Genomic DNA, 18,745 nt, shown 5'->3' on the forward strand with positions numbered 1-18,745 from the left:
CACTATAAGATGAAATGAGTTTCACTTATCATTTGAAAATAACTGAGAATAAGGAAAGCAAGATGACTATCATAATGTAACCATAACATTCAATCCTATGCTGCATCTGTTGAGGTAGTGATAAGTAATGATAATCAAGTATTAGAGCTACTGCACTAGTGAGACCATCTGAAATATTCTATACAGTTTTGGGCATCTGTATTCAAGAAAGAACTCTAACTGGAACCAATAATCAGAGAAATGAAAAGATTTAGAGAGAGGAGAGTAAGATATCTTATTTCAGGAGTAACCGGAAAAGGAGCTATTTAAGATAAAGGCTGATGTTGGCACAAATTGAAACTAACACAACTTAAATCCCACTGAAGCCAATTTAGATATGAAGGGTTTCATGATGCACGGGCACTGGGAGGCACTCTTCATACAAGGGTGAATACCTAATCATCTGAGTGGCTCTCATAACCATATAAGTTCCTGTACTTTCATTCTTAGTAGGTGCAAAAAACCCAGGACATTATTTTTTGCATAGGTGAGAGGCACGATGCCAAAGAGCTGAAGGTTTCACTAAAAGATATTAACTCTTAGAAAAGGAGAGGAGAAAGCATTAGTATTAATGAGCACATTTTTTATTTAGCCTTTGAGTATTAGACACACTGTTTACAGGAATTAAGGTGCAGTAGTTAAGCACAAGTATTTATACTGATAAGAGAGGAAACTCAACCTTCCAACACACTGAGAACAGGCACTCCCAACAACACAAACAGAAAAAAATCCTATCCTTTACAACATCTTTATTAAAACATTTTCTCCATGCATCTCTTCATATCATTCCTGGAAAAGAACTTGTAAAGACAAACCACAGACAGATCAACCCCACTGGTTAGCTGTGAAACCAAGAGCAAGTCAAAGGTTGGGGCTTTATGCAACAGACTGGGACACAGATGGCCTGAAGACCTGTGTCAGGAGACAAGAAGGCAAGCCAGAGGACAGGCCAAGGGTGGAACCATGGAAATGGCCAATAGGCAGGAACAACAGGAACCAGAAGGCCAAGTTACCCTCAGGAAAGTGTGAATATACATGGTCCAGCCTGCATCCTCTTGCCAAGTGAAACCCTTAAATACTAGGGCTGCGGGAAACAAAAGTGTTCTGTTTTGACCAGCGTTTCAACGTTTTGATGGAGCACCGTTCTGTTTCTAATTTTGTTTCAATTTGAAGCAGCTGTTCCGTTCCATCGAAACAGTTTCACCGTTTCAAGTCTGTTCCGACGTTTCGCCCATAGAATATAATGGGGAAGGTTGAAACAGCCTATAACTTTGTCATTTCTGACAAGCAAAACTCATGACATGGGTGACACTGTACGTTAAGGCGCAGCAGGGTGAAAGCTGCAGGCCTGCTAAGCCCTGTTGCAGCCATGAAGCCTGCCAGCTGTCAAGATCGGTGCAGGGGGACTCTGGGTTCTGGGGCCCTGCATCAGAGGCTGGCCTGGCACACAATGCAGGCAAGAAAGCCAGTCAGTGAAAATGGAAATGGAGGCATCAGGCAATGAGGGACAGGCTGGGGTGGGGGATAGGGGGGAAAAGGGGATGTAGCAGCGCAGGTAAAAGTGCGGAGGTACCTGGGGAGTCAGATGTCCAGCAGGTCACAGCGTGCCAGAACTCCACTGTGTATACTGAGTCCATGAGTTTCTGTACCTACTACCTAGGAGGCTGATGAAGTGCAGTTCATAGGCCCAGCTCTGAAAAGGGGTTTGTACATTCAAACAAGCACCTAACCTCATCACCAGGACTGAAGCCAACTTCCTACAGCTCAAAACACAAAACCTGCCAACAGTCTCCAGTACCCCCACAAACTGCACACCAGAATCTATTAAAGACAACAAAACCCAACTACCTGTGGGGGCACATTCCTCACCAAACAAACACTCTGCCTCCAGGCTCTCAGGCCTGATCCTGAGAGGGAACAAATTACAAACCAGTTTTCATAGCTGGGCCTATGAACGTCACTTCTTCAACCTCATAGGTACAGAAACTCATGGACTCAATAAAGGCAGTGGAGTTCTGGCACACTGTGACCTGCCGGACATCTGACACCCCAGGCACCACTGCAATTTTACATCCCACCGCTGTGCTGCTACATCCCCCTTCCCCCCCTACCCCAGCCTGTCCCTCACCCCCTGATGCCTTCATTTCCATTTTCACTCACTGGCTTTCTTGCCTGCATTGTGTACCAGGCCAGTCTCTGGCTTCTTTACTATTCCTTCCACCCAGAACCAACTGCAGGTACTTCCTCAGCGTGACAAAGGGTTTTTCAATGCAAAAGCTGGCATCCCAGGCAGCTAAGCTGAGCTCACCGGGAGCCTCACAACTGCACTGCAGCCAGCAAGCGTCAGGCCTGTCAAATATGTGACAGGTCTGGGCTTTCCCCAGCCAGGACTGTGTGCATGTGTGCATTAGCTGGAGGTTATGGCACCTTCTTCCCACCTTTCACCAGGGGATTGTTAGTCCTGGCATTTACGGGGCTGCCATGTTGCTAGCAGTCCCACCAGGCTTCCCTACCCTGGCAGGGTGCAGTTTTAGTGGTCATGCCCAGGACCTGGGGCCTCCTCCTTCCCCATAATCCCAGCCCATACCTCCAAGTTCATCCTGGCAGGGGCATGTTCTTCTCCTGCTGGCTGGTGATGCCGTGAGTGCTCCCTCCAGATAAGAGTGATGTATTACCCAGTTTTTAAAAAAATTAAAAAGGGAAATAGGTATGTATGGAGTGAGGAGGGTGGCATTCAGTCCGTCTGCACCTGGAGCTTGGGGAATCCTAGCAGCGGGAGGTTCACCTTCAGGAACACCAGCTGCTCCACCAAACCAACATCCAAGCAGGTGTAGTGAGGTGTCACTACATCCCCAGCAATACTGAACACCCTTGCACTTGAACACTGGTCAGTGTACAGGACAGGTGTTCCCAGGCAACTGTGGCTCCACGTCTTCAGCAAGATAGGCAGCCACCAAAGTGTGAGCACTACCTGCCTGATGCTGGGGTCTGGTGGCTCTGGACCACACCATAGAAGCCATGCCCTTAGCCCATATTGGCAGCGCCTGTGGCGGAGGACAAGACTGGCTCGTGGATGGCGTGCTAGCATGAGACAGTGGATCCCGCTGTCCCCCCACCTCCACCATTCTGCCTCCCTGACTTTCTTTACCAGTGACTCCGTCCACTGATTCAACATTTGGCTGCTGCATATGGTGCCCTTCATCCTTGGGTCACACATGGAGGCCGGCACATGGACTGTACTGGACCACAAGAGATCAAGCTGTTTCCTGATGCCCTCCTTCAGCCACCTCACTAGTGCCTGCACGTCTGGTGACAGCGGCCTGCCCCAGCCAGGAACACTGATTCCCTGGAAGCTCTCCATTTGGCTCTGAAGTTCCCTCACTACGGCGATCACCTGGTTAAGTGTTACTCAAATTGCCAATTGCTCAAATCACGAGCGAGACTTTATGAAGCGGGATACGGCAAGGTGCTGCATTTACTGATTACATGAGTTAGACATAGAGGTTTGGGCACACCATTCATATAAATACACACAAATCATCATACATATCATTACACACAGGCATACACATACACAAAGTAACCATTTCATCCACACATACACCAGATATAGTTACCAGCAATAGTTGCTCAATATCAGCCCAGGGTGGCCAACCTGGGCTTATTGAGTAGATGATGATGATTTGAATATAGCAGATTTGAAGATAACATCTGGAGCAGGGTGAAGATGCATCTGTGCTCCAATGAAACAGCAGTAGAGAGACTCACCCAACTTGGCATTTTCAAAGTGTTCTTCAATAGGGATTGGCATCCTTTGTTTCAGTGGTTTGGGGTTTTTCTATACCCAGCTTCTGTTTTTGCGGGTGTTCTTCTTTGGTCTTCAGCTTATTTTAGCCTTGGAGTGTTCTTGTTGCCTGTCTGGCAGGATGGGTGCATTCTTTCTCCTTGTTATCTTCTTTGTGCCCCAGGCTTAAAAGGGATTTTTCAGCCATTCATTAATTAGTTTACTGACTGGTAACTTACATTTGGTGCCTTGTTGCTTACATAAACAGTTAAATCTTCTTCTCCCGTCTCTATGCCATTCTCTCACCACTCACCCTTTTACACACACTCATACATAAAGGCTATGCAGAGTTAATTCACTTCATTAATTCACTCAATTAACTCTGCAGAAGCAGAAAGATACAAAATGGAGTTTTCAAGTTGCTTACGGGACAAGACTAACATCGTTATATTTACTATTATTACACTCTATGTTAACATCAGCTACATTAGTTCAGTTCATGCCACATAAGGAGGGCATCAGCAGTGCTGCGGCTCTCAGTGGCCTTGAGGACCACCAAGATCTGGGAGATGGTATCCCACTAGCTCTGTTCAGGGGGCCACTGATCCTGATCTCCCTGAGCAAGGCCATCTCATGGATGACATTCTGTTGCTCCACCAGCCTCTTGAGCATCAGGTATGTGGAGTTCCACCAAGTCTCCACATCCTGCATGGTTTTGTGCTGCACGATGTTCACTTTTTTTTGTTTATCCTGCGGCATCTTGCCCCACTTGATGCTCCAGTGGATGTAGCCTGCTACCTTCCTGCATTTTGAAGTTACCTTTCTGGTTGTGGCAGCACCATCACTGGCAGCCCTGTCCCCCTTCAAGGCATCCCTAACAACAAGGTGCAACCTGTGTGCCACACAGCGGATGCCAACAAAATTGGCATCACAGACCACCTTGACCATATTGGCCCCATTGTCAGTGACCATGAACCTGCAGGTGAGCTCAGCCTGCCCAGCGAGCCACCGCTCCTCCAAGCAGTTCATGGCCCCCATGATCTCTGTTGCTGTGTGGGACTCATCTATCACCTCATCATGAAGAAAAGCCCACCAACAGCCTGACTGGCCACACCAGTGCCCTGTGAGGGAGAGGTAGGTATGATCTCCACCCCAGCTACTCCAGATGTCTGAAGTGAAGTGTAAGGCTACCTGTGGACCTGCCTTGAGCAGCTCCTCCATCAAGTACTCCTTGCACGCCTCATACAGGGATGGAACCACTGTCCTACTGAAGGTGGTACATGCGGGCACTTGGTATGATGGGACCGCAAGTGCCATGACCTGCCTGAATGCTGGCCACTCAACTAGGGAGAATGGCTGGCCATCAACAGCAAGCATCTCCCCAATGCTCTGGGTGAGCTCACTCACCTTTGGAACATGCCCTGCTTTCTGTCCGCCTTTCCCACACTGTTCCAGGGTGGTTTGCCTCTGCTTTGGAGGGATGGGGGCTTTGAAGCAAGCAGGGGACTTCCCTTTGAGCACACTCCTGCTGGCTCCAGGATGAGAAAGAACGAGGGCAAGGGGGTGGTATCTGAGGACATGCATCAGCATCCCCATGGTGCTCATGTTTTGTTCCCTTGCCCTGGCTGGTTTGGGCTCAGCATTGCAGGCAGATAGCATACAGGGGATCAACTGCTAGCTCAAAATGATCCCAAATCACATTACACACTCACTTCTGGGATGCAGGTGCATCTGTGGATGCTGATGCACTTTCCCTCTCCTCAGCAAGCAGAGGCACAGCAAGAGGAGAAGCAGACTCAGCTAAGTTGCTTGTCTCCACCTGTACATCAACCTCCTCTGAAGTGCCTTCTGGGGAAGGAGACCTGGCTCAAAGGGAAACTTGAGGGGTGTCGAGCACAAACTCAGGTGATTCCCCTTTCTTCCCCAGAATTTCCCTTGCTGGGGCACTAAGATCCAGATCCAGCACCAGCTCTTCTTCTGGCACTAGAAGGCTCAGCCTGGGAAGTGAAATAGGGGTGGAATAGGTTGCTGTGCTGGTGCTGCTGGTTGTGGTTGTCATCATGGTGGGAGTGGAGGGGGTTATGGCTGCTGCACATGGAAGGGATGCAGTCTCAGGCACAGGCAGTGGCAGTGGCACTGCTCCCCTCTACTTGCTGCTTGTAGCAGCCTCATTCCTTTTAGATGGAGGAAAGAGGCTGCATCTCAGTTTGGGGGGGGGGGGGAGGGGAGGGGGAGGACTTACAGCTTTCCCTCTACCCCCTCTTCCATCCCTCCCTGAAGGCTGGCCAGTGTGGCCACCTGCCTTTCCACCACGCTTCATGGTGTGTTTCATGTCTTCCTTTTCTACAAATATATAAATATATTTGTGTTCCTACATAAATTAAAAAATGTAGGTGTGGTGCAGTGAAGACATTTATGAAACCGACAGAAATATATCTTTCTCCCTATATAATCCAATAGCATAGGTGTGGTGCAAAGAATGAACATACAAAAACAAGGATAAATATATATTTCTTCCTATATAAATTCTATAATGTATGATGTATGGTATGCTGCAAAGTTTTAAATGTATAGAAATAAAATAGAAATGTATTTTCTTTCCAATATAAATTAAATTCTATAGTAATCCTAGCCAATATAAATATAACATTCAAAAGAATAAATCAATGAACATAATAATAAAATAAAAGCCCCTAAAATAAAAAGGTATTCTGAAATTCCTCTTGCTCGGGTAGGTGTTGTGGCAGGTGTTGTGGTTGATCTGAGGGTTGTGCCCATCTGGAACAAAGGTATAAGGTGCTGGGTCCAAATCCAGTGTCAACATGGACTACAAGGTGATCATTCTGGTCTGCAGAAGAATACCCAGCAGATGATATTGGGGTGCTTCAAGGTCCCTGAGACAATAGCTCAAGTAATGTGATCCAGAAGGTAGCTGGTAGTAAAACTGGTAAAAAGGGGTGACATACAGATCCATCAACATTTAGGGAACCCCAGAGAATCCTCAGGACATAATTCATCTCTAGAGGAAGTTGGTCTGTATCTCTTTTCCACTAGAATACTGATATCAGACTAGATTATAATTTCACTACAGTGGGCAGAAACAGAGAGGGAAGAGCCAATGAGGCTGTTCTGTGCAGGAGGGAAGCTAACCAAAATCCTCTAATAATCAGTGGAGCAAAGTCGGATTAAAAGTTATGATTAATAAGGTATCATCATCTCAAGGGAGCAGAGGTAAGGAGCTTCCTTCAGCAAGGGATTACTTTCTATAGAGCTGACCAGACCACTGGAGAGAAAACATTGGGGAGGATATGTAGCAGACCCTGTAAAAGTTCCTGATTATGTAGTAGTCCAGATCTCCCTATATGCAGCCGCAGGCAATGTTTTCGGTCTTGGAATATAGAAACTGAACCCAAGCTATTAGATGGAAGGGAGGCCTGGAGATTCATTGGGTGTTCTTGTCTTTGATAGATTATTGATGTGCGTTCATTCTGGTGCACAGTTGTTGTTTGGTTTCTCCCACAGATTTTCTATCATGGCACTTGGTGCACTGGAAATCAGTAGAATATTGTTTGCTAGAACATCTTTGGGCAGATGTAGTAGGAAAAAGCTGTTAAACATGCTGACAGTTCTACTGTCCATGATGCAGGACGGATGTCAGTAGGCTTACAGGCCTTGTATCAGGCTACAGTTTTAAAAATGGGATGTGGTGGTTCTGTTTTTAATTGGCATGATAACCTTTGCCCTTTTTTTGGCAGTCAAGGGTTGAATTGTCCTTATGAGAAAGAATTTGTACATGGAGTGTATGGAAGGTTTTGATATATAACAAGTTAGGCATATCTTTAAAAAAATTTAAATGATAGGAGAACCAAAAAAAAAATTCTATCAATAATGGAGACATACAGAGATTTAAGACACACTGTATCAGAATTAACTAAAAAATAGCTCTGTAATTATGTTGTAGCTCTTATGCTTTAGGATTAAGACCAAGGGTCAGCAATGTTTTCCAGCAGGGGGTTGGAATGACCTGGATCGGGTGGGATCAGGCAGGTATTAGGGCCCATCCACCTCCTCTGCTTCTCCCTGCTGTCCAGCTGCAGCATGAAACAAGCCAAGCTCCCCCTCCACAAAGCCCTGTGCACCCAACTGCAGCTGAGGAGAGAGAAAGTCCCTTGCTCCTGAATGCTGTCAAAGCCACAGCTCCATGGGATGGATCCAAAGGCTTTGTGGGCCAGAACTGGCCTGTTGGGTAGGTTGCTGACCCCTGACTTAGATTATTCATAACATTCATTATGATGGTCTAGCAGTAGCAGCAGTAAATGGGACCTGTTAGACTCTGCTTATCCATCTGCCAAGGCAATCGGAACCCACATCATTCATGTCTGGGAAAGCATGGCTGACAAGGTATAGGACAGAGTATGAAGCTTTGTATGAATCTTTGGTTCAAAAGACAATTCACAAACCTGGTTAAAGCCAATGGATGTGCAAATTATGCTTTTTCCAGGGTAAATAGAGCAAGAAATTAAGCCTCTTTGGGCCCTTATACACATACTCAGCATTTAGTCGCTAAAAATGTTCATGGTTTAATTTTTCTTTCTTAGTTTAAGACAGCTAAATAAGTAACGTGGGTATGATTTACCACACAATGGCTTATTACTTTACTACCAGGTAGCATTTTAGGACAAGATTTGACATTTTGATTGCTTTATTTTCTTGGGTTGTGCTGGGTTGCTTTTGGGAGGGGAATTGTTGGTGGTTTTGCTTAAGAGACATGCATTTTTTGGGGTGGGGGGTGGGGGAGGCAGGTAAGTTCAATAGGCAGTGCTGCCTGCCTCCCCTGCAAAGCCTCCTGCTTTTTTCTGGGCACTTGTTGCATGGGGTGCTGCTGGTTGGGAAGAGAAATCTTTTTATGCAAGGGTCCTCAAGAGTGAGTCTGCCTGCCTCCCCCTCACCCAGACATTGACCCTGAGGGAAGACTCCATCAACTGCTGTGACAGTATGCAGAGACAAGCTTGAACTAGCTTTGAACTAGTTAGCTCAGGTACTGTTAGCAGCAAAGCCACAGTGGCATGAAACTCAGCACATGTTGCACAACCAGTCTGATTCTTAGTTACATCCAAGGTAACTAGTTTATCATCATTATCTTAGATGTTGTAACAAGGGGCCTTGAATCCACTTTGCAGGGGAGAAAGGGCAGAGTCCAGTAAGGAGAACAAGACAGACTGAGGCAATGTCTCTTAGAGAAATATAAGGAAAGGGCACCAGCAGAGAATGGCCAGAAGGCCTCTAACCAGGCAATAGGATAGGTCTCCTGCCGAAGGACAACAGACCCTGGGAAACTGAGGTGGGGAAAGCCTAACAGGCTACAAGGAAAACCAGCCTGGTACTGGGCCTATCCATAAGGATTAGGACGTGTGGAGAGGAGACAGAATTATAGGATTTACCAGGTAGGAATAAAGTCCAACAAAAATAGACAACATAACTGAAAGGACACTAAGCAGCAAAGCTAAATGAAGGAAATAGCATACTGGGAGACCCAGTAAAACCTCCTGCCCTATTAACTAGACTCCCTATCTCTGCAGGGATCCACACGCAGAATAAGAGCAACAGATGGCAGGCAAGAGAAGCAGGACACATGTGGAGAAGGTAAATTTAAAGCAGTGCAGGGAGCACAAGTGACGTACCACTGCCAGCCCTGAAGGTGTACCCTGCTACAGCTGGACATTGGCTGGGAACCTTTTGATGGCCATGGAGAAAATAATTTTTTCCTGCCTTGAGAACCTAAAAATGATAAAGTGGAGGCTGACTGACTGCTGCAGCACATGGCTCAACAGCAGGCAGAAACTCAGAAGTGCCAAAGTATGTTGGCCCAAATAAGTGCAAGGACTACACATCAGATTGAGAAAACGCTGCAGTAACAAGTCCAGCAAGCAGAAGAGTAAAATATGTTATTTACCAGGTAAGAAATGTTGTTTGAACAACTAGCTCTGTCAGCCCAAAGGTCACTGGCTGTGGGAAAAATATCTCTGAAGATTTTCCAATGTTTTGCCCTGGAGAACATGACCAGGACAATGATCCAGTGTTCTCGGAGACATTCCAAAGTCATGGAAACACCAGATTGGAATAAACCCACCTGGGCAACCTGACTGGGGGCACTATTGATTGGATAGCCCAAGTGGCATATTGGGCACTCTCGAAAGAAGAAGCCTAGAACTGTAAGACAGTAAGAGGGGTCATTTTGAATTTCCTGGAAATCTCAAAGGAAAATTATCAACAGAGGTTTTGAAGTATAAAGACCAGAGGGTCATATCAACCTAGGTAGTTAGCACAGTCTCTCAGAGATGCAGCCTATAAAAGGCTTTGCCTTTAGAAAAGCTTGAAAAGAAAACTGATAGAGCAAACTGTATTAGAACAGTTCCTGTGGGATTTAGAAGTAAGTTAGGCAGCACAATCTGGCAGCCATAGAGGAAACCAACTGGCCAAAGCCTCCAAGGTGGAACAGGGAGCCAGGAATAGAATGGGTAACATGACATTCTTTTTGGAGGTAGAATAGGGGTCACGACCAAAAGTTAAAGAATAGTGACTATGAAACGATAGAGTTCAAGATCCTAAGGGAAGGAAGGAAGGAGAACAGCAAAATAAGGACACTGGACTTCAGAAAGGCAGACTTCAACAAACTCAGGGAACTGGTGGGCAGGATCCCCTGGGAGACAAGTTTGAGGGGACGGTTTAGTCAGAGGGCTGAACTAAATTGACCTTGTAAGGTCATTTCCAGTCCTGCTTTCCTATGATCCTATGATTACTACAGATCTCTATGCATCCACTTCATCTCAGCAGCTGCCAATGCAATATCCAAAAAATGAAAAGGGGTAACCTTGCCAAATGAGGGAGAATGGAAATGAGGGACCCGCTGCGGGCTGGACAAAAACCTGCCATGGGTTGGGTTCAGCCCAGGGGCTGTATTTTGCCCACCCCTGAATTGGTTGCTTAGAGCAAACTACCTAGCTAGAACCCAGATTAGAGGGAGACCTTAGCTTCTTTAACTGGCCACTGAGAAAGGTGGTTTGAAACTCCTGGCCAAGAAGTGAGACCTATTGTGAACCCTGATTAACAGGGGTAAAGACCATTAAGCCCAGAGCCTGGGGTAGGAGGGAGGGTTAGAGACCTGCAATGGAATAAATTTGGGCTATTGTTCATGGGTTGGGACTCAACAAGTCTTTGCCAAAGATTCGGAGAGCTTTGAATCGATTCGAACCTTTAAATTGGTCCCCTGATTCGATTCAGATTCAGAGATTCGGCCACCAAATCGGGCCAAATCTCCTCCAAATCAAATCACCACCTGAAGCTTTGCACAGCCCTCATAATTAGGTCTAGTCCCTTTATCATCATCTTCATCCAAGCATTAAAGCAAAGTGTTTCATTCATCTTGTTCCAAGTTTGAACAAAGGGGTTTTTCCTTCCAACTGAAAAGAGACAGGATCTGAGCTCCTGAAATTCTTGAAACCTCCTCAAAGGGATGCTAAAGTATCCTTAAGGGAATTCTTTTAAAGATAGGATCACTGTAAAGCTCTGACATGTTTGTAGAGCTTTCCAAGAGATTATTTTATCTGTCAGTGCCAATCCTGGGGAATTTCAAGGCTGACAGAGCCAAGGTGTCATGTCTTACATGGCTATTCAGTAGCTGAAGGTTTTATCAATTTTATACTGCTTTCAGCTTGCATCAAACTGACACCCAAGTGGATACTAATCTGTCCTATCTTGAATCTTCCTAGAACAGGAAGAGTGAAGTGGAGCTGGGTGAATGCAAAACATAGCATTTCCAAGAATTTGCTGGAATAAAAACGAAAGCGTGTCACATAGTGAAGTCAGTTTTTATTCAACTCTCACAAGCGTTCATACAGGGGTTGTTTGCTTGCTTGCAAGGCTGTTCTAGGAAATCAAAAAGGATTGCAAACATCTGCAAAAGTGAGTTAGCAGAAAGTCTTTTAACAGAAGCATTTAATATGACTGCCTCCAGTCCCAGACCAGATCCCTATTTTGATGAGCACTGTAGAAAAAAAGCTTGCAATCTAAGTAATTCTGAAATTGCTTTAATTCCTTTCCTGTTTTTAAAATGTGGTCATCAAGGGGGTGGAAAGAATATACAAGTCCTATACCACAAATTGTGTCTAATCCAAAACTTATAGTTTGATAGTTTCATAGTTGTTAGGGGCTGGAAGCAACCTTACAGATCATCGGTTCCAGCCCTCCTGCACTTGGGCAAGAAAGACTCTTGGGGTCAGATGACCCCAGCAAGCTGGGTGTCAAGATGTTTTTTGAAGATTGCCAGGGTGGGTGACTGTACCACCTCTGCAGGAAGCCTGTTCCAAAACCCTTGGCACTTGATTTGTCAAGTAGTTTTTCCTTATGTCCAGTCTGAAGCTATCTTCAATGAGTTTGTGCCCATTATTTCTTGTCCTCCTCTGGGGGGGCCTTGGTGAACAGATGCCCTCCCAGGCCCTGAGGTGCACCCCTAATATACATATAGACTGCCACCAAGTCCCCTCTGAGTCTTCTCTTCTCCAGGCTAAACAGCCCCAAGTCTTTCATCCTCTCCTTGTGAGGTTTGAAACTAGTATGCAAAGCCTAAGCAAAAGTGAATGTTATGTGACGAATGCCCATCTGCAGTGATACGGAGCAGACAGTCTTAGATAGAGGAGGTTTGAAAACAAAAGCAGAATCAGAAGCGCTGGGACAAAGAGCTCATTAAAATACTAAAAATCACACCCCTAGGTGGGGAAGAAATATGCTAATAAAACATATATGTATGTTAATGAGATACACAGCTAAAACACAGGTATAGAGACATGCTCAATAAAAAACTCCTTGCATCACTCCTTTATAGCCAATTAACAAACAAGGATGCTTATGAAGATTCAAACCCTTGTATATAAGGGGCTTAGTATTGCATATCTGGTGTGCTTGTTCGGTGAGATTATTCCGCTTGCACCTTTTATTGCTAGCAATAAATCTTCTTTATACTTTCACCCCTGGTATCTTTATTGGCCTTTACATACCGGACACAAACCCAAACTTGAGCTGGGGCCTAACATCCTCATATGATCTGCTCTCTGGGCCTCTAATCATATGCATGGCTCTTGTTTAGACTCTCTCAAGCTTCTCCATATCCTTCCTGAAGTGTGGCACCAAGAACTGGACGTAGTACTCCAGCTGCGGTCTCACCAATGCCAAGCAGAGCAGGGGAATTACATCCTTAGCCTTGCTTGAGATGCCTCGGTAGATGCATGCCACTGTTTGATAGCTCTGCCAGCTACAGTATCACATTGGCGTTTCATTTTGTGGTCCATCACGACACCCAGGTCTGGTTCAGTTGCGGTGCTAGCAAGTGTAGCACTGCCAAGCCTGTAAGTGTGTTGCAGATTATTTCTCCCCAGGTGGAGCACTTTATATTTCTCCATATTAAACATCATCAGGTTGAGGTCCACCCACCACACAAGCCTGTCTAGGTCAGCCTGTATTGCCAGCTTGTCCAAAAGCATGACCACGCTCCCCCGTAGTCTGATGTCATCCGCGAACTTTGCCAGTTCACTTTTAATACCCAAATCCAAATCATTGATGGACATGCTGAAAAGCACTGGTCCAAGTACTGAACCCTGAGGGATACTGCTGGTCACCTTCTGCCATGTTGACTCAGTTCTGTCAATCAGTACTCTCTGGGTCCTACCTCGGAGCCAGTTACCTAGCGACCAGACTGTAAAGTAGTCATGGCCGCATTTTCCCAATTTTACCATGAGGATATCATGCAAGACTAGGTCGGAGGCCTTTTTGAAATCCAAGTACATCAACCTCATTTCTCATATCCAGGTGGTGAGTTGCCTGATTGTAGAAATTGGTCAGGCCTGACCTGCCCGTAATGAAGCCGTGTTGGCTATCTTTCAGAACGCTGCCTTCTGTTAGCTTATCAGTAATGGATTCTTTGATAATTTTTTCCAGGATTTTACCAGGGATTGAGGTCAAACTGATTGGCCTGTAGTTCCCTGGGTCCTCCTTTCTCCCTTTCTTAAAGGTAAGCACCACATTGTCCTTCTTCCAGTCTTCTGGGATCTCTCCCGAGTGCCATGAGTCTTCAAATAACTTTGCCATGTCGGCCGGTTCTCTTGGCACACTCAGGTGCAGTTCATCCTATCTGGATAGAAGACCACAGCTCCATACCTCCTCTACACCAGGCTGCATGCCTCACAGACTTTGAGTCACCAATCGAGTGGAGTACTTGTCCCTTCATTTCCAGGTTACTCATGGAGCCCCAGGAACAAAATCGTCTGAGGACAGGCCCTGACCTATCAGCCAACATAACCAGCTCCCAACCTTAAAGAAAGACCAAAGGCATGGCAGTTGAGAACATGACACCAGAGTGTGGCAGTGGCAGAGCTGATCTTCACCTTGACAATGCACGGTAAGATGTCGGGCAGGAGAGGACCAAGGCCACATAGCACCTACCCTTGACACTGGCCTCCTCAACTGGCTCAATCCCAGGGCTTATACAACTCTGGTCTGAGGCCTTTTCTACTTAGGTGAAGCCTGGCCTGACTAGAGGGCTGCTCTTTAACGCCTGCTTTGCTGGCTGCCCATGCTCTGCCCTTAAAGGGGTCACACTGCTCTCTAGGGGTGTGAGAAATGGGCTGTATTCAATTCGGATTCAGCCTGAATCGGGGACAGTGATTCGATTTCTTGATTTGGATTGCTGTCCTCAATTCACTTCGACCGAATCTGAAGATTCAATGCTGATTTGGAGAATCAGTGATTCTGCCATAGACACAGCTTTAAATATTTTTTCTACATACCTCGAGGCACCAGGCATGGCTTGCGAACGCTGTGATGGTGGGGTGCACGGAGCATCCCACAGGAGTGGAGGGGGCCCCCTGCATGCTCAGCAGTGAACATGGAAGTGGACTGGATGTACTTCCGGATCCACCACCAAGCATGCAAGGGGCTCCCCTGTGGCCCTCCCCTACCCCCCCCCCGGCTCTGCGATTGGCCACAGAGAGACCCCAGGTGCCCCCCCCTCCCCCCCCCCAGACCCAGGAGACACCAGTCGCCAAGCTGGGAGGTACAGGAGGGCCCCCCATGTGCTCCCCAGCAGACCAGGAAGTGGACTGGAAGTGCTTCTGGTCCACTTCTGGGTCTGCTGCTGAGTGCACTGGGGAGCTCCCTGCGCTCCTGTGGGATGCTCCATCCACCCCACCATCTCAGCATGCACAAGCCGCCTGGTACCTTGCGGTACGTAGAAAAAACATTTAAAGCTGTCTCTATGTCCGAATCGCCAAATCTTTCTGAATCGATTTGGAGGGTTCTGATTCAATTCAGAGAGATTAAAGGGCCTCCATATTATTCAGATTCAGAGATTTGGCCACCGAATTGGGCCAAAACTCTGCCAAACAGAATCAGGGACCGAAGCTTCGTACAGCCCTACTGCTCTCCCATAAGAGGGCCAGGCTTATAAAGGTATACATTTCGTCTTGAAAAGGGAAACTGTCTTATAAATGTAAGCGAGGGACAAGAATTTCTTAGGGTGATATCTTTTATTGCACCAACTATGTAGTTAGGATAGGGTTAGGCAAGCTTTCAAATGCAAGACATTTTTCATTTATCATGGGTGTATGTAGAAGAAGAATGGCTTGCAAATTGGACTCTGTACACATGTACCACCCCCCCACCCCAATTCTCCCTGCAGTGTGTGCATACTTCAGGTGCCCAACTGTGAATATACAACCTTCTTTACAAAGTGCCTTCAGGCTCTCCTTTTTGCAGCTCACTTCCCTCGCAGCTGGAAATGTGAAAAGTACAAACGCCAAAAAGAAAAGGAACAAAATGCACTAAATGACCAAGAAAACATTTTTTTATAGACAAAGATCACAGTATCTCCCTTGCAAATTTTCAGCGACTATCATAGTGTGTGTGATAGACGGGAAAAGAAAATTGACCTTTTATCACAAGGCCAGAAAATCTCATTAGACCTAAAGTCAGTTTGCAGGTTAGGAAGTGAAAGTGCATCAAACTGGCTGCTGGTGCTGCCAGCTCATCAAGGCTAGGGACAGGCATAACACATTAACCAGTTTAAGGGCAGTATCTAGAATGTACCTTTAACGGGGCCTGCAATGGAACGGTCCAGTTTTCCCCTGGATGCCCTGTGGCTGCCGTTTGTTGGTGGTAGGTGATTCTTCCTGCAAGCTGTGAGTGTGTGTTGCTGAACCATGCTTCCTAATAAAGTCAAAGCTGTTTATCATCCCACCTATCTCTGCTAAATGCTGACTCAAGGACAGAACCCCAAGGGGCACAGAGGTCTGAGTGAGTACCCCATCCCTGGAACCTAGTGGCCTAGGGTAAACATTACATGATGTCAGAAGTGACCTGTCTCTCCATACACTCACCAGCAGCCTGAGTAAGGGGGTTACAGCTTTCACCTGCAACTAAAAAAAATTAGTAGTATTAATAATAATAATAATAATAATAATAATGGAGCATTTCAAACCTCCATCAGCATTATTCTTTACTGGAAATCTTGGGGAGAATTGGAGGAGATGGGAACAGAAGCTTTGATTATACCTTGCAGTCACAAAGGCCAAGGAAGAGGCAGAGGATTATAAAATTACAGTTATGCTTCACTGCATTGGGGATAAAGCCCTAGAAATTCACAACAGCATGCAAGGTGTGTTTGCAGACCCTTACAGAGGTGCTTGCAGCATACAAGAACTATTGTGAACCCAGAAAAAAACCCTGTTTTTGAAAGGTATCAGTTCTGGCAACTTAGAAACATTGAGGCTGCAGGCATAGATGGTTTTGTCACTGAGCTCAGAAATAGAGCACAGCATTGTGAATTTGGACCTGCTGAGGGTGTTATGTTGAGGGATAAAATTGTCTTTAGCATAACTGACTGTAAACTCAAGGAGCGGCTTCTGGAAAACTCCTCCCTCACCCTGGCACAGGCTGTGGATATCTGCAGGGCAAAGGCTCTCACAAGTGCCCAGGGTCATGTTATGGCTGCAGAAGTAAACCTATAAACAGCTGAGCAAGAGTGAAACTGCCATAGCGCTGTGCAAAGGTAAAACAAACCCCCAATGGAGTTTGCTTCACAGGATGGCCACGAAGCTGCAAAAGGCAAAGGTTGCAAAAGGTGTGAAAGCGCACACAAACCTAAATCCTGCCCGGCGTTTGGAGAAACTTGCTACAAATGCTCTGGAGTGAACCACTTCACAAAAATGTGCAAATTAAAGGGAGATGTTCCGAAGTCTGGAAAAAAGAGTCAGTACCCTGTATGTGGGCACAATGTCAACAAAACAGCACTCACAGGCCCTTGACAACCTGAATGCCTGGTATAACACAGTTATAACTGCTTGTTTATCTATTTTAAGTTAGATAGTGGAGTGGAAGCAAACACTATTCTAGTAGATGTAGCAAAGGCCCTGCAAGACAAAGTATGCAAGGCTCAAGCTCATGTTACATTGGTTGCATTTGGTGGTGCACGCATCAAACCAAAAGGTGCAATCATTGCACGCTGCAAATCTGGTGCTAATGCATCCAATTTAACTTTTTATATAACAGACAATAGTGACCCACCAATACTTGATAGGGTGGCATGCACAACCTTAGACCTTATTAGACAAGTCCATGGAATGACCCTGACAGTACCTACAACCAAGGCGGATCTTCTCAAACCATATCCCAACGCTTTCAAAGGTTTGGGCCAATTTACTGGTGCCAACCACATCTATGTCAACCCAATGGCACCACCAGTTGAGCATGGGTGTAGAAAAATTCCCTATGCAACCCTAGGCAAGTTGAAGACCACCCTTGAAATGCTGGCAGCTAGGGGAGTCATTATGAAGGTGACTAAGACCACACCTTTGGTCAATAGCATTGTGATCACACAAAAGAAGGATGGTTCACTAAGACTTTGTCTAGACCCACAAGACCACAACAAGGCAGTGTTGAGGCAGCTCTCTTCTATTCCCACTGTGGAGGATATGCAGAGGAGCTTGTCTGGTAACAAGCTGTTCACCATTCTTGATGAAGAGGATGGCTATTGGCACGTCAAATTGGACAAACTATTACTTCAAGTACCCTGAAGTTTTGCACCTGACAGACAAGATGGCTGGCATGGTAGTAACCAAAATGAAGTCTGTGTTTGCTCGCCATGGCATACCTAAAGAAATTGTTTGTAATTACGTGCCATTTACAAGCCACATGATGAAACAATCTGCAATTGACTGGGGCAAAACCATCACCCACTCTAGTCCAGGTTATTCACAAGCCAATGGGCAGGCTGAATGCATAGTTCAGACCATCAAAACAATGTTTAAGAAGACATTGCAAGATGGCTTAGATCTACATCTGGCTTTACTCAATCTCTGGAACACGCCCATTACGGGTCTTGGGTATGCTCCAGGGCAGCTTCTGATGGGGAGACTTTTGCATAATACCCTCCCTGCTACAACAGTGGTGCTGACTCCAAAGCTACCATTGAATGCCTCCCACAAGTTGCGGAAACTTCAAAGGTGCCAAAAGAAGCAGTATGACCACACGGCTGCATTCTTGCCACCACTACAAGGGGCGAAGTAGGTAGGGATGCAAACAAATACAGGTTGGATACCAGCATCCATTATGGTTAAAATGGGATGAGCCACGTTCCTACGTGGTAAAAACCCCCTGTGGTAATGTCTGTAGGAGGAACAGAAGACACTTAAGAAAGGATTATTCATTGATACCAGGAGAACATGTTGATGCACCTCAAGAGGTGGCGGCAGAACAAACATCAGAAGTAAAACCAGACCACCAAGAGCAAGGGTTTCATTACATTTCAGAGAATCCACCAGTATCCACAGAGACATCTGATGAGACCACACAAACTAAGAGTGAACGTATGGTGAA

At 46.0% G+C, this 18,745-nt stretch overlaps 1 protein-coding gene across 8 annotated transcripts in view; it reads right to left on the minus strand.

Moving 5' to 3' along the window:
- LOC106737870 (uncharacterized) overlaps nt 1-18,745 on the minus strand; it is a 101,829-nt gene that overhangs the window by 49,497 nt on the left and 33,587 nt on the right. The window contains exon 2 of one of the 8 annotated variants that reach the window (XM_019494421.2): nt 16,249-16,287. The exons of the other annotated variants lie outside the window; for them this stretch is intronic. The gene's annotated coding sequence lies outside the window, so the exon portion shown is untranslated. The remainder of the gene's footprint in view (nt 1-16,248; nt 16,288-18,745) is intronic. 8 annotated transcript variants of the gene reach the window in all.

The sequence above is a fragment of the Alligator mississippiensis genome, chromosome 8, assembly GCF_030867095.1.
Source record: "Alligator mississippiensis isolate rAllMis1 chromosome 8, rAllMis1, whole genome shotgun sequence".
Classification (NCBI taxonomy): Eukaryota; Metazoa; Chordata; order Crocodylia; family Alligatoridae; genus Alligator; species Alligator mississippiensis.